Genomic DNA, 26,214 nt, shown 5'->3' on the forward strand with positions numbered 1-26,214 from the left:
TTTTTTTTTTAAAGATTTTATTTATTTATTTGACAGAGAGAGACACAGCGAGAGAGGGAACACAAGCAGGGTGAGTGGGAGAGGGAGAAGCAGGCCTCCCGTGGAGCAGGGAGCCCGATGTGGGGCTCGATCCCAGGACCCTGGGATCATGACCTGAGCCGAAGGCAGACGCTTAACGACTGAGCCACCCAGGCGCCCCTCAGTGGTCTTTTAATGAACAGTTCAGTCTGAATTTTGAAAATCAAGGTGTGGCAGTTCACAAGGCAGATCCTTCTAATAGGCTGTGTGGAGAAATCTTTATTCTTTCCAATTGCTGCCTTTTAAGCCCAGCCAGCAACAAAGAAAGCCAGCTCCCTGTGGTCAAAAGTCAAGGAGACAAATCTACAGCACCCGTGACACCAACTAATTAGGTTGTCTCTGTACACATAAGTTCACCAAGGTTTTGGGTTCTTCCAAGCTGTGTGGCTGTCACACACAGGTTCCCATGGCGGGCACCTGCTTGGGCATTTCTCACTGACCCATCCTTCCCAAGAGAGTCCATGGGCATGTTGAACCAGAAGAGAAGTCCCCAGCACAGGTATGCCTGAAAATAGATTGGGTGCTTTCTCTGTGTCAAACTTTCTCTCTTGTTTGGATACCTGTCTCTCTATTAAAAATATTATCAGGAGGTGTACTGTTTATGTTCAATCCTAAAAAGAAAACAAAAAATGCTAAAGAGAGTCCATCCTTTTTGAGAAGAGCGATCAGATGGCATTATGATTCAGTGGAAGTAGAAGGGCCAGGAAATACCTCCATATACAGGAGATTGAGGAAGGAGGGACAATGGGAGTTTTATATCCAGATTCAGCCTTAAGGTCTATAAATTACTGGACTAGTTAACTTAGAGTCTGAATTAGCATCTTTTTCTTTTGAATCTCTTCTTCTTTGTGTATACACAGAGTGAATCCTTTATAAAGCTGGTGAGCTGGACTGTTAAGACAGAGGGGCTCCTGTGCTCTTTATTGCTGGGAGGCAGTAATCTCTCATTCATTCAGTAAACACAAGGTGCCACGCCCCTTTCTCCCTCCCAGGAGGAGCTAGGCGTGTGAAAGGAGTATGTAGGAGGCGACGGGTACCGTGGAGTGAGGGGGCGTGGCTCTACCTGGGAGGCTGACCCTTGACCCAAGGCCAAGATTGGCATCACGGGAGACAGTGCCGTAAGCGTCAGTCTTCACTGCAGAGATGTCCTGAGAGCGGGAGCATAATTTATTTATTTTGCTACATATTCCCTACTTTTTAAAAGAGATGATAAAGCGGACTGTGGTAGGGAGCCTGTCAGGCGGGGGTCTGGTTGTTGGGGTAGCGCAATAATGCTGCCAAACTCTGTGCTAGTAATGCCCCAAACTTCCTGTCTCCTTTAGAGAGAGACACGAAACTCTCACAGGTGCTGGACAACCACAAAAGGGTTTTGTTCCAAAAAAACAGAAAAAAGTCTGTCTCAAATCTTGACTTCATCAACTTGGCAGAAGGAGAACATGGGGGAGGGACTGCCCAGAAGGAGTGGTGTCTGTAACCGAGCCTTAAAAGTCACTGCAACAGCAGCGACTCTGCGCGACCGTTGTGAGAACTGGAGAAACCTTGTGGAGATAGACTTTTCTGACACAGTGCGGTTGGGAGAAGCCAGGGTTTACAGTGGCGGCTAAGGGAGAAATGGCGTCTGTCTGGAATTACTCTTGATCACGGTTTCCTTGCTTGACCTTCAGATGAAGTGGCTGGCTGCCATTTATGGGCCCCGGCATGTGAAAAATATGTGTTTTTAAAGCCTGGAATCACACCCACTGTGACATGCTGGTGACAACCACAGATTCAGGTCTCTCATCCCCGGATCCCCGGGTGGGGGGGCGGGGGCGCGCGCTCAAGCGGATAGTGGATGAAAGGGCTGTCACTGTGTACGTTATTTTCTGAGTGTTTCTCCTTCAAGAGTAAAGAGTTGGCTTTAGGTAAGTAAAATATGCTGCTCTGCAACTGCACAAATGAGAAACGTAATCCCAAGGTGTATCAGTCCGCAGTTTGCACGGTTTGGTTGGGAATTCCTAGAGTTTTTTTCTTTTTTTTTTTACAACTTGGATAGCATCAGGCAATTTATCATTAATGGCAGCGCAGGGCAGTGGTGGTGTTGCTTTGCTTTGCTTGTTTGTTTTTGTTTTGGTAACCTTCAGTCCTTGTCTTTAATCAAGCTGGATGAATTTTTTTAAAGCTGAGTGTATATATTTTGTTGTACATTAAGTAGCACACTACTTGTCACAACTTCTCTTTTCCCTGCAGAATCTGTCTTGCTTAGGAAGGCTTCATACCTATAAAGTCTAGTTATTAAGAATTGCAGCATGCTTTGATGAATATTACAGTTATGGTGGTAATTTTTCAATTAAAAGGGAAATACAATTTGTTTTTTAAAAAATCAGCTTGTTGTAATACACCATTTACTCCTATTTTGCCTACACTTCCATTAGTGTTATTAATGATCCACAGTGCCCCAAGGTTAAAATGCAGTTTATATACGATGTTAAGGAAACATGTTTCAATAAACACACTTCTGTTATTAAATACAAAGAGATTTGATCGTTTTTGTACATAAATGTGTCTTGAAGTTAATCGGTGGATATTATGTTTTTAGCACTATGAGTAAGTATATCATTGGGAGATATGCAATGGTAATTTAGTAAATAGCATCTTATTTTATATTAGGTACTTCCCAGAGCACCAGCTTTACTTCTAGAAGTTGCTCAAAGGCAAAGAAAATAATAGATACTGAAATACAAAATGTAGTGTTACCTGTTCAAAATGACTGTGAGCGAAGTAATTAATAAAATCTTGGGAGATGTTTATCTTTTGAAAGTTTACCTCCTTTATAGAATCATGTAATTCAGCCTGTCTGCAGGCACTTCAGAATCCAAATCATAATCCAGAAAATATAGGATAAACACATGTGGTTGAGTTTGATGTTGCTCAGCTGGGTATTACCAACACACTAATTGCACCTGAATAAATCTCAAGACCCTGTTTGGTCCAGATTCTGCTTGGAGTCTCATTCAAAGAAAACATCAGAAAGTCAGAAAGCCTTGAAGAATAACATATCTCTTTAACTGAAGTTTTCCTAAAAGGTACGACTTAAAGGTTTTATTTTTATTTATTTATTTATGTTAAAGATTTTATTTATTTATTTGACAGAGAGAGACACAGCAAGAGAGGGAACACAAGCAGGGGGAGTGGGAGAGGGAGAAGCAGGCTTCCCGTGGAGCAGGGAGCCCGATGCGGGGCCCGATCCCAGGACCCTGGGATCATGACCTGAGCCGAAGGCAGATGCTTAACGACTGAGCCACCCAGGCGCCCCACAACTTAAAGGTTTTATACTTCACACCACATAAATAGCTTCTCCAACATTCCACGAAGACATGTGTTCCTTCACCTGCACTCATGGCTGCTGTGAAACCTCTCTTTGTCTCTCTCATCCACATAGTTTTTCACTGGCCATGAAACTTGCCTCATTTTTTTTAAATTATGGAGATAAAATTCACATTCTAGTTTCCTTCTTATTTTTTATCAGACACAAATACATCCAACTCTTTCAAATTTAGAAGCATAAATGCTACATAATGAGTCCAGGCTCAAAGTAATCATAGAGATTTTCTGTTCTACTTCCTGTACAGACTGGGCCTCTCTAGGATGACTGGATGACCTGTAGCTCCACTGCCCCTGAATCCTGAATTTTATTTCCTGCCTCATAGCACCCTCAGAAATAAAACTCATTGCTTGACTCCAGCTGCATTCAATATGAGAAATTCTAACATAGAATTTCCTAATAGTAAAATTTCCACCTACCAACAGTAATAGTAGCCACCATTTATGCACTGCACTGGCTAAGCTCTTTGAATGTGGCATTGCATTCAACATGCATTGAAATATCCCCATGTTACAGATGAGAAAACTGGGACCCGAAAGCATAATTCACTGCAGCTAATAAGTAATGAATCTGGGATTTGAACCCAGGTAGTTTGATTCCAGAATCCCTCCTTTTAGGAGTGACATGAGCTTGTTTACCAATTCTGCCCTATTCTATGTGCTCTTAACTGTAGAAGGGAGGGATGCCTCTGAATAGGAAGATTGTGCAAATGGGCAATTAATTAGGTGTTCTCTTGGTCCCATGTTATGTGTATACGTGAGGAAAACACAGATCCTGAATCAGAGCCACAAATCTGCATAATACCCATTCATGATCTCTCCCAACACCCTTGGTACGCTTCTGAATTCTTTATGCTGCCTTGTATTCTTCTAGTCTCTATTCAGCCTGAAAGAAAGGAGCAATAAATGTGTGAGAGTATCTGGGTTCTGTCTGTTACCTCTGGAGTTCTGTATCTATGAGGCTTCTTAAAACTCATCCTGGGTGAATGGCAAGGCTTTCTATATGTCCCTAGCCAGTCTTTTTATGAACAAGGGAATTTGCCAGATCCTTTCAGTGTTTTGATCAACAACAAAGATGAGTGAGGGGTTATTTGGAATTCAACTGCATGATGTTGCAAAGGGCCAGTTTTGTTGTTGGCATCAGGCCCTCAAGTGTGCCAAAGAAGAATCACTATGCTAGGTAGGGCTCTGGCTTTGAAGGGCTCTCGCCAGGGGTCTTGATCATTCTGGCTTAGATTACATTACAGTGGCATAAACAAATATACAAAAATGCAGTGCATCAGCAAGAGAACTTTCTTGACCTTTCATCTTCCTTTAGCTGCTCCAATGGCCCAGAAACATGACGCATGGTGTCTTTTTGCATGATTGCGAATGAGGAAAGCCTTTGGCATGACATAATGCTCCCCAAACCCCCCAGGGTCAGTGTAGAAACAATTGCTCTGGGGTCTGGCTGAACTGACCTACATTGTGAAGCACTGACTGCCAAGGGTGTGCCTCACCGCAGTTCCTCCCTCAACAACACACATGTGGTGTGCATGGGTTTGGGTTTCTCTCGGAGACAGAACAACAAGGAGACAGTTTTGGTGGATACTGGAAATGACACTGGACTCTCAGTCATAAGCTTTGGGTTCAAATCCCACTTCTATCCCTTATAACTCTTGGAAACCTGGTCTCCCTTTTTGTGTTATGAAAACAATTAAAAATAATATTTAACTCATACAATGTTTATGAAGCTAAATTAATTTTTAAGAATATGTTATGTTAGAACAGAAACATTTTTTAAGATATTTTATCACTTTTTGTGGTCCAAACCGGGATCTTAGTCCAGTTAATTGAGAGTTACCAGCAGGTTTTCAAACAGTTGCTAACCCTTTTGTCCCTATTCCTTCCTTCACACTGTCCTAGGATTCTCCATGAAAAATCAAATGTGGAATTTTAATGTTAACCTTCATTCAAACACATACACATATACAAATACACACAAACAGTACCTGCTTAGATATTCTTTGGCCAGAGTTTCCCCATCAGCCCTGCACTGATATCAAAGCTTTAAAAAAGTGGAAACCACCTAATTTTTAGAGGTAAAAAGTAGATTCTTGTTAATTACTGTGCTTTTTAACTAGACCTTAGGAAACTGAAAATTCTAGCCTCTAAGTGCTTCTAGTAACGTTATTTTCTCATTTGAATTCCTCAACTCTTTAGAGGATATGTTTGCATTCTCGCGATCTTACCGTTGAGCTCTTACCTAATTCTAGAATAGCTCGAATGATGAAGATAAAATAGATTGAATAGAACGATGAAGTCCAGTGACTGGAAGTGAGGTAGCTGGAAACCTGCCCTGACAGCCGCCCTTCAGCAGATAATTCTACAGATCTCCAAAGTGCCTGCATGTCTTAGAGGCCTCCACTGCAGAAGCATTCCCTGGGATGGTCCTAGCTGTCTCCCAGACACACTTGGCTGTCCTTCTACCCCACATTTACCCACATGATTTGTGAGCTATAGTCCTTATAAGAAGGGTGGGAGGGAAGTGAATGGAGACCGGGCAGCATACTCTTTTAGAAGGGTTTCTGATATCTGTGTAATATTATTAGCCTCCCCACATAGACACAATTTATTATCATTAACATGATCCTACCATGAAATTTCCCAGAACAGTGGACTGACCTTACCAATAACAGCGTCCTACTATGAAGTTCTCTGATGTTTATCAGGAAAGGTCACCTGTACTTGATTTCTAGAACAAAGTATAAGCAGGATTTCTAAACCATTACATATGAAAACACACACATGTAGCCAGAGTAGAGGGTACTACAGAAATAAAAAGCATGGTCAAACAGCAAAAGTCAAGAAAAGGGGGAAAAAATGAGAAGAAAACAGTATAACAAGATAAATGATAAGATGGCAATAGTAAGACAAACCTATAATAATAAATGTGCCTAGCTGAAATTCCTTTGTCGGTGACTCACAGGTTGATTAAAAGGATAATCAAGCTATATGCCATCTCCAGGAGTCATATCTATACCAAAATTAAAGAGATAGGCTGGTGAATGCTAACTAACAAAACAAAAGTAGGGATGATAATATTAAAAAGTGTAGGATTGCCTGGGTGGCTCAGTCAGTTGGGCTCTGACTCCTGGTTTCGGCTCAGGTTGTGATCTTGGGGTCACGGGACTGGGCCCCGCATGGGGCTCTTGAGCTCAGTGGCTCTATGCTCGTCTGTTTCTCTCCTTTTCCCTCTCCCTGTCCCCCTCCCCCTGCTCACACACACTCTCTCTAAAGTAAATAATCTTTTCTTAAAAAATATAGGATTAAATATAAAAACTATTAAACAAGACATAGAAGAATAAGAGATATAAATCAAAAAAGAGTCAATAATAATGACCCTTTACGCACTGAACGTTTTAGCACTGAGTTGATAAAATCTGTTAAAAAGTACAAATAAAATAATACAAATAAAAGTACAAATAGATAAAAATTTCAAAACACAAAGTTTTTCATAATCATAGTGGGAGACTTTAACAAAATGCTTTCAGAATTTAATCATGTAGGCAAAAATACATAGGAACAGAAGACTTTTTTTTTAGAGAGAGAGCGAAGTGTGCCTGCCAGGTGGGGTGAGGGAGGGGCAAAGGGAGAGGGAGAGAGAATATTTTTTTTTTTTTAAGATTTTATTTATTTATTTGTCAGAGAGAGAGAAAGCAGGAGGGAGCGGCAGGCAGAGGGAGAAGCAGGCAGAGGGAGAAGCAGGCTCCCTGCCGAGCAAGGAGCCTGACACGGGACTCAATCCCAGGACCCTGGGATCATGACCCGAGCCAAAGGCAGATGCTTAACCGACTGAGCCACCCACACGCCCCGGGAGAGAAAATCTTAAGCAGGCCCCACGCCCAGCACAGAGCCAGACATGAGGCTGGATCTCACGACCCTGAGATCATGACCTGAGCCAAAATCAAGAGTTAGACACTTAACTGACTGAGCCACCCAGGCACCCCAGGAACAGAAGATTTTAATAACATCGTTATCATTATTTACCTAACCCAACAAATAGGAAATACACCCAATTTTTTTTTAAATTTCCACATCCAGTGGGGTTATTTCCTACTCCTTTTTTGTTTAAATACACACGAATTTTTTAGAGAACATGAACCATTTACAAAAATTGATGAAATACCACACCACAAAGAAACTTTTTAATTAACCAAGAAGTAGACATACTAGCCACATATAAAAATAACATAGCATTGAAAATTAACACAAGATGGTTCCTGCCCCCCACCTCCATCCAAGCACTTGGAAACTAAAATATGATCCTTTTAACTAATTTTTGGGTGAAAAAGGATATTACTACTCAAACGATAGACTATTCTAAAATTAGCAGTAAGAATATGATGCATCAGGGGTTCCTGGGTGGCTCAGCTGGTTAAGCGTCCAATTCTTGATCTCAGCTCAGGTTTTGATCTCAGGATCGTGAGTTCAAGGCCCATGTTGGGCTCTATGCTGGGCATGGAGCCTACTAAAAAAAAAAAAGAAAGAAAAAAAGAATATGATGCATTTAAATGTGAGATAAGATTAAAAGTATAAAGTTAAGGGTTTTATTTTAAAGGACTGGAAATCAAGCTTGTATTTTAAGAAGCTAATGAATGAAAAATAAAGTAAAACAAAGTAGCAGGAGGGAAATAGTGAAGGGAAATTATTTACCTTTATTAAGAAGAAGTCTGAATTTTCTGGGGCACCTGGGTGGCTCGGTCAGTTAAGCATCCGACTCTTGATTTCGGCTCAGGTCGTGATCTCATGGGTCATGAGATTGAGCCCCGTGTTGGGCTCCTCGCTCAGGGGAGAGTCTGCTTGAGATTCTCCCTCTCCCTTTGCCCCTTGCCCCACTCGTGCTCTCTCTCGATCTCTCTCTCTCAAATAAATCTTTAAAAAAAAAGCCTGAATCTCTAATAAGTTAGAAATAAATCAGGTTGGCAGTAGGCAAAAGTACAGGGTTAACGGGAAAGCTGCTGGGGTGAGCCTGGAAAGCTGAGTTAATGGGATAGAAGACATTGTCCCTGCCCTCATTGCCACTTAGGTTTGGTCAAGGTGAAAATCACGTGCAGAAAATAACTGGGGAACAGAATCATGTTCAGCTAAGTGCCCGTTTGTGAGGTACAGATGGTACGCCTGTCTGCATCACGAGTAGCCTTAGTCCCTGGGTCTCTGGCGTCAGGCAGAGCTGAATCTGCGTGTTGGCCTCGGACGTACCAGAGGTCTCTGGACAGATTATTTAGCCTCTTCCACGTGGTTAGCTTGTCTGTAGAGTGGGGATCTGTAAAGTGGCAGGTGGGAAGGGCTTCGTCAATGGCGGCCTAAAAAAGTCAGGGTAGCATCTCTTCCAGTCTCTTCTGGAGGCTGCTGAGATCATTAGGGCACTGTCAGTATCTTAGTGCATCTTACACAGGAGTGGGCTAGAAAATAGTGTTTAGAATAGCCAAGTTGTGCCTACCCAGATGAAAAGATTGGGCATTTCATCTGTGACTTTGTGAAATATGCTCATGGTGAATGGTTGAACAAGTCTCCATCCATTAAAAGAAAAAGGTCTGTAAAGCACGATGCTGCCGAAGCAGGAGTGGTTCATGAGCTGGAGAGAAGATCCTGGCCACAGAGAAAGGAATGCTCAGTTCTGCCATGCTGCAGTCGGTTGGCTTCCCGGAGTAGGAAAGGCAGAATCACAGAGTCCTTCCTCACCTGCCTCTGATAGGTAAGACCATGACTCCTCATCAACACGAGAGAAACCTCATCCTCACCACCCTTCAGCATCAGCATTGGGCTCCTCAGGGATGATGATGGACTCGGGAGATCTTGAAGCAGTGACACGGTAAACATCAAAGGAGTCAGAGTAAACCCAGAACAAAATGGAAAGAATTGAACAATCCACCCCCATACACACCTTTTGTCTATATTTAGGGCTTGATGAGAATTCGTGGTTTGAGGTAAAGTTAGAATGTATCCAGGAGTAGGTAAAAATCTTGGGGTTTTTAAAATGTCTGTAGATGTTACATATCAAACCACTTGAATCAAAATATTTGTTCAGTGGGGGGAAAATCAGTGAAAGTAGTTAAATGATGCCTGTAGTCCAAACAAGAATTTAATTGATGGCTCTCCTTGCTCCTTCCCAAGACACCATCAGCTGTGAGGTGTACCAACAAATTAATGACAGGGAAGGAGGGGGGGAAAGACATGGTACTAAATGTACACCCCGATTCCAGGAATGTTAAAATATGAAGGAGAAAAACACAACCAACACAAATATGCATTTTGGGATTAAGGAAATGTAATTTCACTCAGTTGGCGTTTTGGTGTTTTCATGCTGGTGGAGGCTAAGACTAATTTTATGAAAGCAATTTAAAAAAAAGATTTTTGCGAACACATGGGGCAGAACTAATGAAAATTGAAGGCAAAAAGTGTTTTTCAGGTCCATGTGTTTATCTTCTTTCATTCTCTTGTCAAGACAGAAAAAAACAATCATGGATAATTGGAGAGGTCCAATACATGATGAGCCCAGAGCATCTTGTAATGCCAGGAACTAAAGAAGGGCTCAAAAACAAAATTCAAAAAATATTAAGAGGAGTGTGTCAGAGGAACACAGGAACCAACTGAAAGACCAATAATCAAAGGTGGAACACTTCCAACAACAAAATAAATCAAGTAGTGTTGAATTGTAACCCAAAGTATACACTAAATATCTATGAGGTCATACTGATACAAATAAATGATTGAATAAATTAATAAATGAGGAGAAGAGACAAATCTTCCATGCAGAAGAACTCCACAAATAATTTGTATAGATAACTCCACCCTCAAGATTTTCCTTCTGGAAGATACAGTAAGGAAGGAGGAGAAACCTGACAAATAAGCCGTAACTCCAGTCTTATTGTAAGAAAAACATCAGAGAAATCCCAATTCTGGGACATTCTACAAAAAAACAGTATTCCTCAAAACTGTCAAGGTCATCAAAAATAAAGTCTAAGAAACTGTCTCCACCAAGAGGAGCCTAAGGAGACATGATGAGTAAATGTAGTGTGATGTCCTGGATGAGATCCTGGAACAGAAAAAGGACATTAGAGAAAAAACTAAGGAAATCTAAATAAACTGTGGACTTCACTTAATAACACTGTATCAATATTGGCTTATTAATTGTTACTTACGTATCACTCTAAATATAAGATTTCAATAGTGGGGAGACTGGGTGCGGATGGGTGGGATTTTTCTGTAAATCCACACCTGTTATAAAAAATAAAGTCTGTTAAAATTTTTTAAATGCCAAAACGGAAAAAAAAAAATTTCACAGGCCAGGTTAGGGATTTTAAAGGAAAATTATAAAGTGTTTTGTTAAGACCGTTAAAAATTCCACACGGAACGTGGCTTAAGTAGGACATACGTGACCACGTAGTTGAAAACTGGAACTGGTAGTTTAACCCAAATTGTGGCCCTTCTAAATACATTCAAATGGAGTCATTATTATTTAGCATCTGTGTAGTATTTTGTTTTTCCAAGATAACAAAATTTTACCATTATTCCTATTTTAAAGCTAATGTCATGCTTCTAGCCATCTTGACTCAACTGGCTAACTGTACAGTTCAATCAGAAAACCAGCCATCAGCTGTCAGGCTGGTGAAACAGTTATGCATGTTTTCAGAGCCAGAAATGTAATCATGTGCTGAGACTTCAGAGCTCCACTGTGGTCCAGAGTCCTGATCTCAGGACTCCTTTCCTTACTCGGTGTTCTCACATGGAAAACTTCATGGGGGAATTATAGGGTAGTATTTTCAAGACTTGGAACAGTGAGGTTGTCTACAATTACCTTTCTAAAAAACAACCAAAAAAAAAAATCCCTTGGGCGCCTGGGTGGCTCAGTTGGTTAAGCGACTGCCTTCGGCTCAGGTCATGATCCTGGAGTCCCGGGATCGAGTTCCGCATCGGGCTCCCTGCTCGGCGGGGAGCCTGCTTCTGCCTCTGACCCTCCCCGCTCTCATGTGCTCTCTCTCTCTCATTCTCTCTGTCTCAAATAAATAAATAAAAAAAAAATCTTAAAAAAAAAAATCCCTTTAAAAGCATTTTTAAGAAAAGAATTAGGCTAGGGTAGCCAAACAGAAACAACTTCGGGGTTTCTGCACTGAGTCAGGTTGTACAAATTGCAGACTATTCCTCTCGGTCCAGGACATGGTTTTACTCCCACACACCGCTTCCTACTTCCACAAATTCCCTATGTGTGGACCTCCAGAGAGCTAGCGGAATCGTGAAAGGAGAGAGCAAGGCACTGACCGCAGGAACAAGAAAGCTAGGAACAGCACCCTGTCTCAGCTCTTCTTGTCTCCCCTCTGCGGCAGGCACAGAGGGACACACTGGGGCTCTGGCCAGGCCAGCATCAAGGCCACCCACTGCCAGGGCTCGCATGCCTCCAAGAAACCACCACCATCCCACAGGGAAACCAAAACCTGGCATATTTTGGAGACCATTGCGGCAGGGGGCGGGTGGGGGTAAGAATATCTGCCAGTTATTTAACCTGGGAGGCAGAGTGTACGTGGCTTTGTTTGCTGAACCAAGAATGAGGGCACGCTGTCTGATACCAGGATTGAATAGACTGGATGTGAACTTGAGACTGGCCAGGGAAATTTGGGGTGAGTGGCTCTTGTCACTGCAGGATCCAGAAATGTGAGCTGAGTCCTGGGTGTGCTTCTCCGTGGTGGTGCCCTCCAGAGAGGAGCCTGGGGACCTCCTGGGCGCAGCGCCATGGCCCAGGGCTGGTCTCTCCTGGGCAGTCCTGAGAGCGGCAGTGCCGGGGCCTGTCCAGATGACAGCAGAGCACCCGGGGCTGTGCTGGGAGCAATCTGCCGTTTCTCAGCTGCTACCCCAGCCCCATGACAGGGGACCCTGGGGCTCCAGAGTTCCTGTCTCTCCCTTACCCCCCAACCCCTGCGGGGTTCCAGGTGCCAGGAGTCCAGACCTCATTCTTCCCCGCCTTTCTCCCAGGCCAGTCGTCTCTTTACCTGTGTCCCAGGGATGCCTAAAACAAGCTGGGGGACCCCTTCGGGGTGACAAAGATTCCTTTGGAAGCAGGGTTACCCCAGTGTGAAGCAAGCAACGAGATGATCTTATCACATGCCTCTGACTGCTGAGGGAGGCCGTCAGAGATGGTGCAGGGAGGAAGTATAATGTCACATGCGACATTTACAGGAAACCCGCTAGAAGATTGCAGGGGAACTTGAGAACTTGTCGTTTTCGGCGGATTAAAACAACACAGGTTAGTGCTTTCTATCCCCCCCTGAAAAATCTTTCAGAGCCGCTCTAAAAGACCTAATTGCTTCTCTCTCCTGAAGCTGTCTCTTTTTCTAATGTAAAGAAATTGGCTCTGGCTTTGGATGTGAGAGCCGGGGCATAGCTGGGCACCACACTTTGTTAGAGGAACAAGCACGGAGCCATTATTGTGAAAATGAAATTCTCAGAATCTCTTGCTTCCCTCTTTGCCTTTAAAAAACAAACCTTCAGATGTTTATGATATAACTTATGTCTTGGAATTCAGCTAAGCCTCCCCTCATGTTTACCTATTAGCACAAATCTGAAACAGGACAAATCAGCTTGTGTTCATGGGCATTCGCCGGGCATTCAAAGGGTGGTAGAAAACACTGAAACATTGTGTGTGAAAACATGCTGCAAGTCTGGACGCAAAAGTTTGTTGTTCTTATATACTTTTCATGTGGTAAAACGAATCTTTTGGCTTGTATTTCCTGTTAAAATAATTTCTCATATTTTTATAAATTCTTAGTTCCCTTTTGTATTTTTTCTGCCTTCTTCCTTTCTTCCTTCCCTTTTTTCCCTTCCCTTCTTCTAACATAAAGCAGTAGAGAAGAAGGGGTGGGGGGCAGCTTGAATGTGAGATGAGGAAGTCCCCTGCCTGCACCTTGGTGTAGGCCAAGCGCGGGGCGGCCCGAGGTTCCCGCGGCACACAGCCTGAAGATGCCATGCAGTGGGACCGTCACTCGAACCTTGGGTCGTCAGCCTGTGCCTCCTGTGTGAAGGAAGATTTGAAGAGTCTAGAGCAGAACCAGAGGGATGGTTAAAGTGTTGGAAATTAGAGCCCAGAAACAGCTAAATGCTCCAAGGTTATTCATCCTCGGGCCAGCGAGGGACAGTCTGATAAAGAACTTCAAGTCAATAAAAGGTTTTTACACAACGGTCTGCTACTTTCAGACCTGTATGAAAAAGGAGAAGGTCTCAAATATGAGTTAGAGGGGGGGGGTTATACATTCTTAGACCATTATCGAGCACTGGAACAGGTAGCCAGAGAGGTGGCTGAATCTCTTTCTGGATGTTTTTGAAAACACACTAGATTTCTTCTGTGGCCGTGTTCCGGGGTCCCAGTGTTGATAGAGGTGGTGGGGGGAGTAATGAAGAGAGGTTGGGATTGGGGCCTTCTTGTGCCCTCTCGTCGTGCCTGCCCAGCGTCCTTTAAAGTGTCTGCACTGAACAAACGACGAAGGGGTGAGGGGTTAGTGGGCTCACGTGTTGTTTATGTCCCAGCAATGCAAAATAACCAGGGCAGTGACGAAAGAGAAGAATCATTGTTGATTAGGTCCTCAGATGGCCACATTTTTTCCATTTTTTATGACCATGTTGTCCAAGAAAATGGAGGGGAAGCCGACAGAGTAAGGGTGGCTTCCAAGTTGGAGATCTCAGCCCCAGGGGTTTCAGAAGCCCTGCACTGGCCCGGAGAGAAGCAGTGGCATTTCCATGGGGGAGGGGGGCACGGTGGAGGAGAGCTTGGACTTCATTGGTGTTTGGAGCCCTTCAGTCCGATCACCGCCTGGAGGACACGCACGCACACAGCGGGGCACTGCAGCAGGAGGGGCTCTTGCATGTGGCACCAGGCGTGCCCCTGACGCCAGAAAGAGGCTCCCAACTTCGTGGTGGCTGGCCATCCCTAGAAGGAGCTCTTCTTTCGGTTTTGTTTTTTCAGTTGGTCATAGAGCTTTGTTGTTCAGGGAGTTTTGTAATCTGCTGCACATAGTAGAGAATAGCTTTTTTATTTTGTTAGAATACTTTCCAGATGGATCTGATGTCTCTTTTATTAATGCATCCTTCCAAAAACTGTTTCCATTTATTCTGGGGGCATCTGTTCTCTCCCTGGCCGTTTCTCACCCCCTTCTCCAACTTTCCACCTTCACTGTGGTCCTTTGTGTTTGTGATACAAGAGAAGGTTTATAAAGTGTTATTTTGTGGTGCCTCTGGGCCCTAAACCTGGAAGTATATCTGGAAAACAAAGGACATGGGATGGCACAGGGTGGTCAATCATGATGGTTGGTGGAGGGCACCTTGAATATTAATCTAGCTTGTAATTTTTAGACAGGAATCACTGCCAAGTTGCACTGAGTTCAGTTGGAAGGTCAAGAGCAGAAAGAGATAAGCGGTCACCTCTTCTCTGGAGAGAACATAGTGAATTTTAGGGGGAAGGAGGACTTTGTGGGCATGTTACTGAATTCTCTAAGTAAGAGGAAGGAGGCTGACTTTGCAAAGTCCTCTTCTCCTGGACCCTGACATGGAGGCGGGCCTCTTGTTCCCAGAATCCCAGGTAGTTGAGCAACATTTCAGAGGCGGCATCCGCAAATCATGGGGTTGTCTGAGCTTCAGAAGGATGCAGTGGGGAGATACACAACATATGCATGCCAGTAGGGAAAAAGAAAATAAAGCATGAAACTTTGATGAGTGCAGCTTTTACAGTTGGATTCATCATTGGTCATTTTGAGTTGACATCACCAAGTCTGGAGGCCCAGCTCTCCGGGCTTCTCAGAGAGATGTTTCTGGATGCGTGGGAAGTCTTAACAGTTGTCATCACCATCCTACTGGGAAATACTGGGAGCTGCAAGTTGTCGTTTTTTTAATTGCATTGAAATAGACATAACATAAAATTCGCCATCTTAACCATTGAATGTTTATGTAGTTCAGTAGATGGGAACTCTGTACCCATTAGGCCACTCCTCCCTCTTTGCCTCCCCCACCCCAGCCCCTGGCAACCACCATTCTCTGTTTCTGAGTTTGACTACTCTGAGTACCTCGGGTAAGTGGAGTCATAGAGTATCTGTCTTCTTGTGACTGCTTTATTTCACTTAGTGTCATGCCCTCAAGGTTCCCCTGTGTTGTAGCAGGTGTCAGAATGTCCTTCCTTTCAGAGACTAATATTCTGTTACATGGATAGACCACATTTTCTTTATCCATTCAGCTGTAGATGGCGTTTGGGCTGCTTCCACCTCTGGCTATTGTGAATCATGCTGCTGTGAATTAGATGTGGAAATATGTCTTTGAGACCCTGCTTTGTTTTTTTGTATACATACCCAAAAGGGATATGGAGGGATCATATGGTAATTGTGTTTTAAATTTTTTGATGAACTGCCATCCCGTTTTCCATAGCAGCTACACCATTTTACATTCCCACCAGCAGTGCGCAAGGGTTCCACTTTCTCCACATCCTAGTTGGTACTTGTTATTTTCTGGTTTGTTTGTTTTTTCATAGCAGCCATCCTAGTGGGTGTAAGATGATATCTCATAGTTTTTTGTGTTTTTTTTAAAGATTTCTTTATTTGTTTGAAAGAGAGAGAGCATGAGAGGGGGAACGGTCAGAGGGAGAAGTAGACTCCCTGCTAAGCAGGGAGCCTGATGCGGAACTCGATCCCAGGACTCCGGGATCATGACCTGAGCCCATGAGCCAAAGGCAGACGCTCACCCGACTAAGCCACCCAGGGGCCCCGTATCTCATAGTTTTGATTCGCATTTCCCTAACAATTAGTGATGTTGAGCATCTTTTTATGCTTGTTGACTATTTGTATATCTTCTTTGGAGAAATGTTTGTTCAAGTCTCTTGTCCATTTTCTTTTTTTTTTTTTTTAAGATTTTATTTATTTATTTGACAGAGAGAGACACAGTGGGAGAGGGAACACAAGCAGGGGGAGTGGGAGAGGGAGAAGCAGGCTTCCCGCTGAGCAGGGAGCCTGATGCAGGACTCGATCCCAGGACCCTGAGATCATGACCTGAGCCGAAGGCAGACGCTTAACGACTGAGCCACCCAGGCACCCCCCTTGTCCATTTTCTTAATGAGGTTATTTGATTTTTGTTGTTGAGTTGTGGGAGTTCTTTATATATTATAGCTATCAGGGAACCATAGATTTTTAAAGTATTGTATGTGCAGGTTCTAATGTCCACATTATCTTCTATGAGCCAGTCACCTCCTGTGGTGTATACACCCTTGGAAAAGACCATGAGTTTCAATAATATGATTTTTTTTTCAACAATATGATTTTTATCTTGACTCTGAAATGCTTCACAAAATCTCAGTCATTTTCAGCTGATAAGCGGTTCATCCTGACAAGGATGAAGGAAGGAAACGAAAGGGAAGAGAAGAGATAGCATGGGGTAGTGCTGTTTATTCCTTCCAGGATTTATACTTTTTGGCTACATAATCTTCAGGAAAAAGCCTTCTCAATTCTGATGACTAACACCAGACTTCATGCGGGAATAAACACACTTTCTGAGAATCATCCAGTAATTATGTCTTCTTATACCACCCTCCTTCCAAACGGACAGACTTGAAGATACCTCAGATTACAAGTTGGTTATCATTTTCCTTCATGAATGCTTCAAACAAAATGTTATATTTTTCTTCTGAGTACTAAGAACCCAAAGAGGACTTGAGCTGTTGTGCTGGAAAAGGAACAAGAGCAGTAAGACTGTTCTGGAGGCATGGCCATGCTGTTTGTTTAGATTACAGATTTTTTGTAAGGAAATGCTTGGGAAGATGTGATGGACAGCCTGACACAGTGCTCTGTGGTTCTTCTTTGGCTGGAGCTGCTGTCTTTTAAATAAAATATCATTAGTGCTCGTGTGTACTCTGACATTTCCGAGGAAGGGATTGCCTCGTATGTTTGGTGGATTTTTCACTCTGCCTTTCTTTCTTTCTTTTTTTTTTTAAGGATTTTATTTATTCATTTATTTATTTGAGAGAGTGCGCACATGCGTGCAGGGGGAGGAGCAGAGGGGGGAGAGAGAATCTCAAGCATAATCCACCCTAAGTGCAGAGCCCTGGGGGTAGGGGGGTGGGGAGGTAGGAGTGGGGGGAGGGGCGCGATCTCATGACCCCGAGGTCATGACCTGAACCAAAACCAAGAGTCGGTCACTCAACCGACTGAGCCACCGAGGCGCCCCTCATTCTGCCCTTTCAATTTCCTTCCATTTTCTTCATCAGTTAGAAAGTTCTTGCTATTTCCCCCAAAAAAAGCCTCTTAGGGTCTCCCTCCCCACCAAAAAGGCATTTAGACAAGAGAATGACAAGAATAGTTGCATTTGTTTGTTTATGAAAGGACAAAGAAGGCTTTTCCTCAGAAATAGTAAACTGGGAAAGGTTGAGTCCTTGAATGGAACCTTATATGGTGCACAATTGGAGAGAGGCCCCTATTCCTGGCTTACATGACTATGCCAATTCCACTAGGAAGTATTCATACATCACTAACACTGTAATTTCTCAATACTAATTAAAAGTTACTGCTTTGACAGTAACTAGCTAGATACTTACCAGAGTCTGGTCTGTTTTGATATTTTCTGGTATGAATTAGGTTTCCTTTCTACTTTTGTTTGTGTCTGGATTTTAATAGTATGTCATATTTTAAGCTCATGCATTGTATTCTTTTGTAATCCTAGTGTGGCTTAAAAATAAAGAGGTTTTTTTGGGGCGCCTGGGTGGCTCAGTCGTTGAGCGTCTGCCTTCGGCTCAGGTCATGACCCCAGGGTCCTGGGATCGAGCCCCGCATCGGGCTCCCTGCTCAACAGGAGGCCTGCTTCTCCCTCTCCCACTCCCCCTGCTTGTGTTCCCTCTCTCGCTGTGTCTCTCTCTGTCAAATAAATAAATAAAATCTTTAAAAAATAAATAAATAAATAAATAAATAAAGAGGTTTTTTTTTTGTAGTAGTATACATGTTTGCACACACATGTGCATGTACACATACAAATATATATATTTTAATAGGGTAAAAATTCTTTAGGGCATACATTTTCTCAACTAAAAATCATTAGATGATATCTTGGAACCTACAATTCTTTGGAATATGCAGCTAACTCTAGGCTAGGAGGTTGTGCATATAGATTCATTTGGACAGTTTGCTAATGGTTTGTAAATCACTGATTTATTAAATGGTGATTTCTTTGATTCCCAGGCCAGCTGTAGGAAGATTTGGTCTTCCTCAAAGGCTTTAAAGACCTGTAGCATGATCCCCCTGAGTCCTGAACACTGGGCGTGGGAGCAGTAGAGGGGAGGCTCAGTCCCTGGCCAGCTTGCTGCGCAGAAGGCTGCATAGGGTGCTGTTCAAGGAGGGGACTCATGTTCCAACTCCGCCTTCTCACTGCGGTGTGGCTCCTTAGCGAAGTCCCAGTTGCAGAAGTCATTTCGCTAAATGAACATTCTTGATGAACTGCCACCAGGGCTTTGCCTAAAACCTTTTCAAAGCCAACGTGTACCTTCACTTTTTCTCTCCTTCCCTCTGCATTTCCTCTCCCTTCTGCTCTTCGTCTCCTGCCAGTCCTTGCGCATCGCCCTGTGAAAGGTCAGGCCGCCGCTCACCTGCGTGGACAGCATGCTGCCCCCTCCAGCCCCGTCTCAGCTTTCCGTGCCTCTTCCCCAGAGCAGTCCATAACCCTCCTGCAAAGCAGGGACAAATCAAGGCTGATGAGCACAGTTCCCAGAATAAAAATGTTGGAGAGGTTTTATACAGGAATAATAACTTGGGGGGAAAAAAAAGGAATGTTGTTACAAGATAAATCCTGACAAATTAGGAAGAGTCGATAGTTTACTTTTTAAAAACTTCTTTTAAGGATTCATAAGGAGGTAGCAGTAGGGGAAAAGGAATTGAAAAGGCCAGAGGTTAATTTGCTCTGAAAGACAAAAATGCTGGGTTATTCAAAAACTATTTTTTTTCTCTTAATTCGGTGCCAGGAACATCTGGCCTTGGGAAAAGTTTAGGAAAAGAGGCTTTCAGATGCTGTTGTCATTATTTAAAACTTAAAGAGGTAGGTGAGGAATAGAATCTTAGGTTTTTCCAAATAGAAGGGACCTTCAAGAGTCCAGTCTTCTCATTTTTAGATTTGGAAGCTGAGGCTCAGAAAGGTTAGAGGTGACTTGTCTTTGTCAAAATAGCTAATTAGCAAGCATAGTGAGCATAGACCAAGGCTCCTGACTCCAGCATGGGTCACCAGCTGCAATGATGAGAGGCTCAAGGACTGGGAATCTGGGACACCATCTACAGGGCCAGACTCATGCTAAGTGAGAGTAGATCAAGAAACGAAGGGGCTTATGAACTCCCCAAACTCCAGCTAAGTGACCTTTGTGTAATTCCTGGAAAACAGCACAGAATACAGATAGTACATAGATAAGTATAATGTAGGTATTATAGCACGGAGAGTATAGATAAGTAAACACCTAATCCATCCTACCTGGAGAAAGTTTGTGTGCAGTGAACCATGACAATCCCCATAGAGCAAAATACAGAAAGGAAAACTTCCCAGTGGTTGCCCAGGATTGGCCAGGAAGAGGGTCCCTGAACTGTGTGGACATGAATATGGATTGAGAGGGGTTGTCTCTTGTGAAGTTTGGATGAAGACCAGGGCTTACCATGGCCCAAATTAAGGAGCCCTCAAGAGGCTTACCCATCCTTAGCCCTGATTCCAAGATCCCTACACCACTTTCTGCACACTAATTCAGCTTCCTGAGTACTACTACTTCAAAAGAGTATATTCTGGAGAGTGGACATGGCCACTGGAAAGAAATGACAGTATTTGTGAATTCTAGTGTGCCCAGCAGCCTTTTGTGAATATGTAATGTGGGCCAGTCATTTTGAGTCTGATCTCTGTGGCTCCCAGATTAAAGGGAGGTTTTAGGACTTTTATGACAAAGTCTCTGTGCTCAGAGTGTGGTGATCTCCCTCTCCCCTGTAATGCCACTCTAAAGGGTCATTCCTAGGCAAACAGCAGCCTCTCCTCAGTGTTGGTCCTATTTCTTTGTCACTCCTCCTAAAGCCATAAGCATTATAAAAAGAAGAAAATGCTATATAATATGTGGGTCCTATTGGAGATTATAAGGCCCTTTTTGGATACGGGTTGTTTTATGGTGTTTTTTGGGGGGGGTTGCCCTTTTTGTGGGGAGGGCATTTTCCCTTAATTCAGAAATATTATTGAGCATCTTCCCTGTGGATCTTTCGTTCTAGTTGGGGATGTGGGCAATAACAATAAATTTAATAAATAGTATGTAATGTGGTAGACTACAAGGTTAGAAAGTACTGAGTTCTGTAGGAAAAGAAGTACAGCGGGGTGAGGGGGAGCAGGAATGCAGTGGTGCGTGTGGATCTAGGTGTGGTGGTTAGGGTGGCTGTCAAGGAGAAGGTGGTCCTTGAGTGAAGACTTGGCCAAGGTGAGAGAATTGGCCTTGCAGATAGATACCTGGGGGAAAGCACAAGGGCCTTGAGGCAGGAGCATACCTGGCATATTCAAGGAAAAACAGGAGCCAGTGTGATGAGGACAGAGTGAGGAGGAGACAAGGGGAAGGTGAGATTCCCGAGGACCTGGTCGCCTTTATAGGAGGGAGCTTTGGGAGAACTTCAGCAGAGGAGAGGTGATGGTCTGGCTTTACACCCAGGCTACCGTATTGAGGATAAACTGTGGGAGAGCAAGAGTAGAAGGTAAGGCCAGTTAGGAGACTGTTGCCGTCCCCCCGTGAGAGACAATGGCGCCTTGGACCAGGGTGGCAGCATGGGCTGTGGTGAGGAATAATCAGAGTCTGGTTCTTTAGAAGGTAGAGCCCCAGGAGAACTCTTCGATTGAACAATAATAAGCATTAGAGAGGAGTCAAGGAAGACTCCAAAGAAGCAAAGGAAGAATGGAAATGGCATCCAACTGGAAGGCTGTAAGTAGAGCAGGTGGAGGTAGGGGAGAGGTACAGAGTTTAGTTTGGGATTTGTTGGGTCTGAGCTGTCTGGGAGACAGACATCACACGGAGATGTTTAAGTAGGCAGTTGGATATACATGTCGAAACATAAGAGTTAGAATCCTAGAAGAATTCGTCTTTCTTAATGGTCTTAATGGTTTCACAGTACTCACAGAATCTGTAGCTTCTAAAACTCCTACTGAAAATGCAGAATGGGACTCTGCCTAAGGACTTATTTCTTGATTGATTTCTGGGACTGAAATCAGAGAATGTTCACTTGCGTAAACAAGAGTGGAAGGGTCAGGATTTTTGTTTTAGGCCTTGCCTTTCACTGCTTAAGCCCCAGTGATTCCATAATTATTTTAAAGAAAAAAAAGTTAGTAAAGTGGGCAAAAGCGACGTTTATTTTTTTCAAATGCTCAATATCTAGTTTTTCTTTGCATATATGTCAAGGCAATTGGAGAAAATATTATGGTTGTTTTCATCTTTTAATGTTGATGTAAATATTATCTTGATAATTGAAATTGCATTTGTTGTAATTGAGACAGATATTAGCTAGTTAGCCTGAGTGGCTCAGTTGGTTAAGTGTTTGACTTCAGTTAGGGTCATGATCTCAGGGTCCTGGGATCCAGCCCTGCACTGGGCTCCCTGCTCAGCGGGAAGCCTGCTTCTCCCTCTCCCTCTTCCCCTCCCCTGGCCTGTGCTCTCGCTGTCTCTCCTCTCTCTCTCAAATAAATAATCTTAAATGTAAATATTAATGAATTAATCTATGCTAGCTATTTTCCTGGGGAAAGGAGGTTTGTTATCTGCATTCAATATGGAGAATTCTGAGTTCTTATGAGTTGGCTCGAAGTCTGTGCAGAGCTTACATTTTGACCTCTAAATTCACTTTTTGTCTGCTTTTTAGTCAGCTTGAGTGAACAAAAAGGATCTATTGTAGAAATACCTAAGTTGGTAAACTGGAATAACACCAGCAGTTCCTACCCCAAACAGAGACTAAAAGTTTTTCTTCTCGATCTTGTGCTCAGTGTATAAGAAGAGCATCTATCAAACATGTCTTCATCTCGTTCGTCCCTGCCCAGCCTATGAGGCAGGCACTGTATGAGGCACACTTCGCCTCAGAGAGGGAAGTGACTGGTCTGCAGCCCACGGAGCTGGAATTTAGACCCAGGACTGTATCCAAAGCCTCTCCTAATCTATCTTCCAGAAGCATGGAGCTAAGTAAAACCAACCAGAGCATTTTAGTAAAATAATGTAGACCAAGAGACGATGAAGAATGACCTCTTTTGGAGGTATCTAAAACATGGGGCTCCATTCAGGAATTTCAGGTACTTGCTAAACCTATTCTTGAAATGAGAGGATACATGAAAAAAGTCTCTTCTTTTGTCCTATGCGCCATCCAGTGGTGGGGCTTCTTGGGTGGTATGACACCTATAGACAGAGAACATGCCCCTCCATCAAACCCACAGGGAAACACCCACCTGTGTCTTGCATAAAAGTCTGTTGGTGCCCGCTGGCAGCAGCTGCCCCAGGCTGCCCCTGGAAGGTGCCTGAGAGCCAGGAGACTACAGCCAGCCTTGAGGAGACCTGAGTGCGGGATTCCAAGAGCCTCCAGTACCTCGGCTCAAGGCTCAGGAAGGAGGCTGGGCTCTATCCCCACAGTACAGGCCGCATAGAGTGCTGAAGGGTGACAGGGTCAGCTCCCACACCAGGAACCCTCTACGGGGACCTGGGGAGGAGGAGCTCCCACCTCAGCGGTTGATATCCAGTCTGTTTGCACTGGTACAGCTATGCTGGTTACTAAAATATTGAGAAGCTCCAACACCAGTTGGTGAATCAGCACCAACCTCAGACACCCGAGTGCACCCCTGGACCCCCCAAGACTTGTCTCATAATTCAACAACTAAGGGTTAGTGTCTAGCACAGCATGGGGTGCCCCAGGATTGGGAGACATCGTTCTGATTGGTTAATGACTGTGTCTTATTGGTTGTTAGATATTTTGAATGTAACCCATGTCCCACCCCCAATAAAATGGAACACTGAAGGCATTTCATTGAGTAGGTGATGCCAAAGTTCATTTGGGGTCCAAGAGGGCAAAATTTAAGCCTATGATTGTGTCCCATGGTCATTGCTTCTCTGATATGGGCCTGTTGATAGCATCCAGGCTATTCTTCACTATCTAGAAGGAAAATCCCTAAGTGGTTTATGGATGGAAAGGTAATAATAAGCAGAGGTCAAGAAAGTTGCCCTGGAAACATAATTTTGATTCATGTTTTCAGAGGGCCCAAGTTTAAGAAGATTAAATTTTACAGGAACACAGTATCTCCCTCTACTTGCTTTCTACTCCAGTCCTACCTATCATTAGAAAAGTGGTTATCACTTCAAAACATGGCTTGTTTGTTCCCATAGATCAGTTGGTGACCACCTGCCCAGAGGAGGTGAAAGGTTCATTATAAGCCAAGCTCCACTAGGCCAAACACTTGCCTTTTGCAGCTGTGGGAATGGTTTTTTTTTTTTTTATTCTTATGTTAATCCCCATACAACATCATTAGTTTTAGATGAAGTGTTCCATGATTCATTGTTTGCGCATAACACCCAGTGCTCCATGCAGAACGTGCCCTCCTCAATACCCACCACCAGGCTAACCCATCTTCCCACCCCCCTCCCCTCTAGAACCCTCAGTTTGTTTTTCAGAGTCCATCGTCTCTCATGGTTCGTCTACCCCTCCGATTTCCCCCCCTTCATTCTTCCCCTCCTGCTACCTTCTTCTTCTTCTTTTTTTTCCTTAACATATATTGCATTATTTGTTTCAGAGGTACAGATCTGAGATTCAACAGTCTTGCACAATTCACAGCGCTTACCAGAGCACATACCCTCCCCAGTGTCTATCACCCAGTCACCCCATCCCTCCCACCCCACCCCCCACTCCAGCAACCCTCAGTTTGTTTCCTGCGATTAAGAATAAGCTGTGGGAATGGTTTTTAAAGTCAGTTTATTTCTGAGCTGGACTAACAGTACCTCATGGTTTAAAAACAAACAAACAAAAATGGAATCCTCTGTAAACACAGTAAATGCCCACACATGGGGGATTCCAGGGGTATGTGAGGAATCCTTGGACCCATCTACAGAGCATCAAACTGGCTTTTAGATGGTGCAAGATATGCTGCATCCTTTATCACAGGAGTTTTTAACCTAAAGTCTGTGAGTTGGGTGGGGAAAATAGCACATTTTTATTTTCACGAAACTCTAACCGAAATTTTGCATTTCCTTCTATTGTGAATGTAGCCCACAAACTGCAATAGTATTGGCAGCACTTGAGGTATCATCACCAATAAAAGTCATAGATACTTTATCTCACTAGGTGGTGGGCCGCTTCTAAGATGGCCCCCGATGATCCCCACCCCCTGGAATTCACACTCATATTTAAATCCCTCCCTTTAAATGTGGGCTAGTTTTAGTGATTCATTTATACTGAGCAAGATGCAGCAGAGAGGATAAGATGTCCCTTCTGACTTGTAGTTATAAAAAGACTGGTGTCCATCTTGGGGGCTTTCTGGCACTCTCTCGTTTACTCTGAGGGAAGCCAACTACCATGTGATGAGCTACCTTATAGAGGGACCCACATGGCAAGGACCTGAGGGAGGCCTTTGACCAATAGCCAGGAAGGAACCTAGACTTGCCAACACATAAGTAAGCCTAGAAACAGATTCTCCCCTAGCTGAACCTTCAGATGAGAACACAGCCCCAGTTGCCACCTTAATTGCAGTCTTGTGATAGACCTTGAGCCAGAGATGCTCAGCTAAGCTATGCCCAGATTCCTGACCCACAGAAACTGTGATATAATATATCTGTTGGTTTAAATTACTTAGTTCTGGAGTAACTTGTTGCATAAGAATAGATAACTTATACTAGGACTTGTAAATAGTCCTAGAGATCTAATACACTGTATGGTGAATGTAGACAACAATAATGTATTATAATTATCAAACTTGCCAAGAGACTGTAACTTAATTATTCCAACTACTAAAAAGAAAGGTTGATTATGTAATGTGATAGAAGTACTAATTATTGCTATAATAGTAGTCATATTAACCTTAAATTTATAGTTATACCTCAAATACCATTCAATTCAAAAAGAAGAAATAACTTCTATACAGTTTAATATCAGATATCTCCAAATATTGTTTACCCTCATTATTTCAAAATTATAGTAGTTATTAGACTGGCCACTAGATCTTACTGTTGAATTAATAAACAAGCACATATATTAATTTATAATACATCTGTTTTAGCCATATTAATGCCATGCATCCCAATCTACCAGTTCTTAAAGTCATCAGACTTTTCAAATAGTTCATAACTGAAAACTAACCAGTTGAAAATATAACACCTCTTAGGAGGGCCCCATACTAGGCATTCTAGTTGTTTCTGCCTTGTGATGTTGATAGTCAAAAGCTCAAAACCCAAATTTATCAGCTCTATAACCTCTGGAAAATTTAAGTGAAGATAATAGCATCCTTAGAGGCAGGGCCGATATTGAAAATATCTAACAGCTGGTGGGCACAAGTGCTAACCAGTCAGAATAAAAGCCAGCCTAAAAAACATCCAGTGACCATCGGTCTGCTTGTAGGAGCATGGGGGTTCCATGGGGCATGCGGCCACCATGTTTCAGCCCCATCTGGCGCGCAGCCTTGCTTTCTCACACGCCTTCCTGCCCCCCCCACCCCCAGAATGAATCCCTCATTTCTCTCCTTGCTTCTCTTCCCCCTGCTCCCCCAGCACCC

General features: G+C 43.4%; 1 protein-coding gene across 4 annotated transcripts in view; it reads left to right on the forward strand.

Moving 5' to 3' along the window:
- Positions 1-26,214, forward strand: part of WIPF1 (WAS/WASL interacting protein family member 1) — a 120,360-nt gene that overhangs the window by 30,695 nt on the left and 63,451 nt on the right. The window contains exon 1 of one of the 4 annotated variants that reach the window (XM_081814139.1): positions 12,612-12,718. The exons of 2 other annotated variants lie outside the window; for them this stretch is intronic. The gene's annotated coding sequence lies outside the window, so the exon portion shown is untranslated. Of the gene's footprint in view, positions 1-12,611; positions 12,719-26,214 lie in introns of those variants that run through there. One more of the 4 variants, XM_081814138.1, reaches the window with a different exon arrangement.

The sequence above is a fragment of the Leptonychotes weddellii genome, chromosome 3 (genome assembly GCF_054177405.1).
Source record: "Leptonychotes weddellii isolate Sample4059 chromosome 3, ASM5417740v2, whole genome shotgun sequence".
Taxonomy (NCBI): domain Eukaryota; kingdom Metazoa; phylum Chordata; class Mammalia; order Carnivora; family Phocidae; genus Leptonychotes; species Leptonychotes weddellii.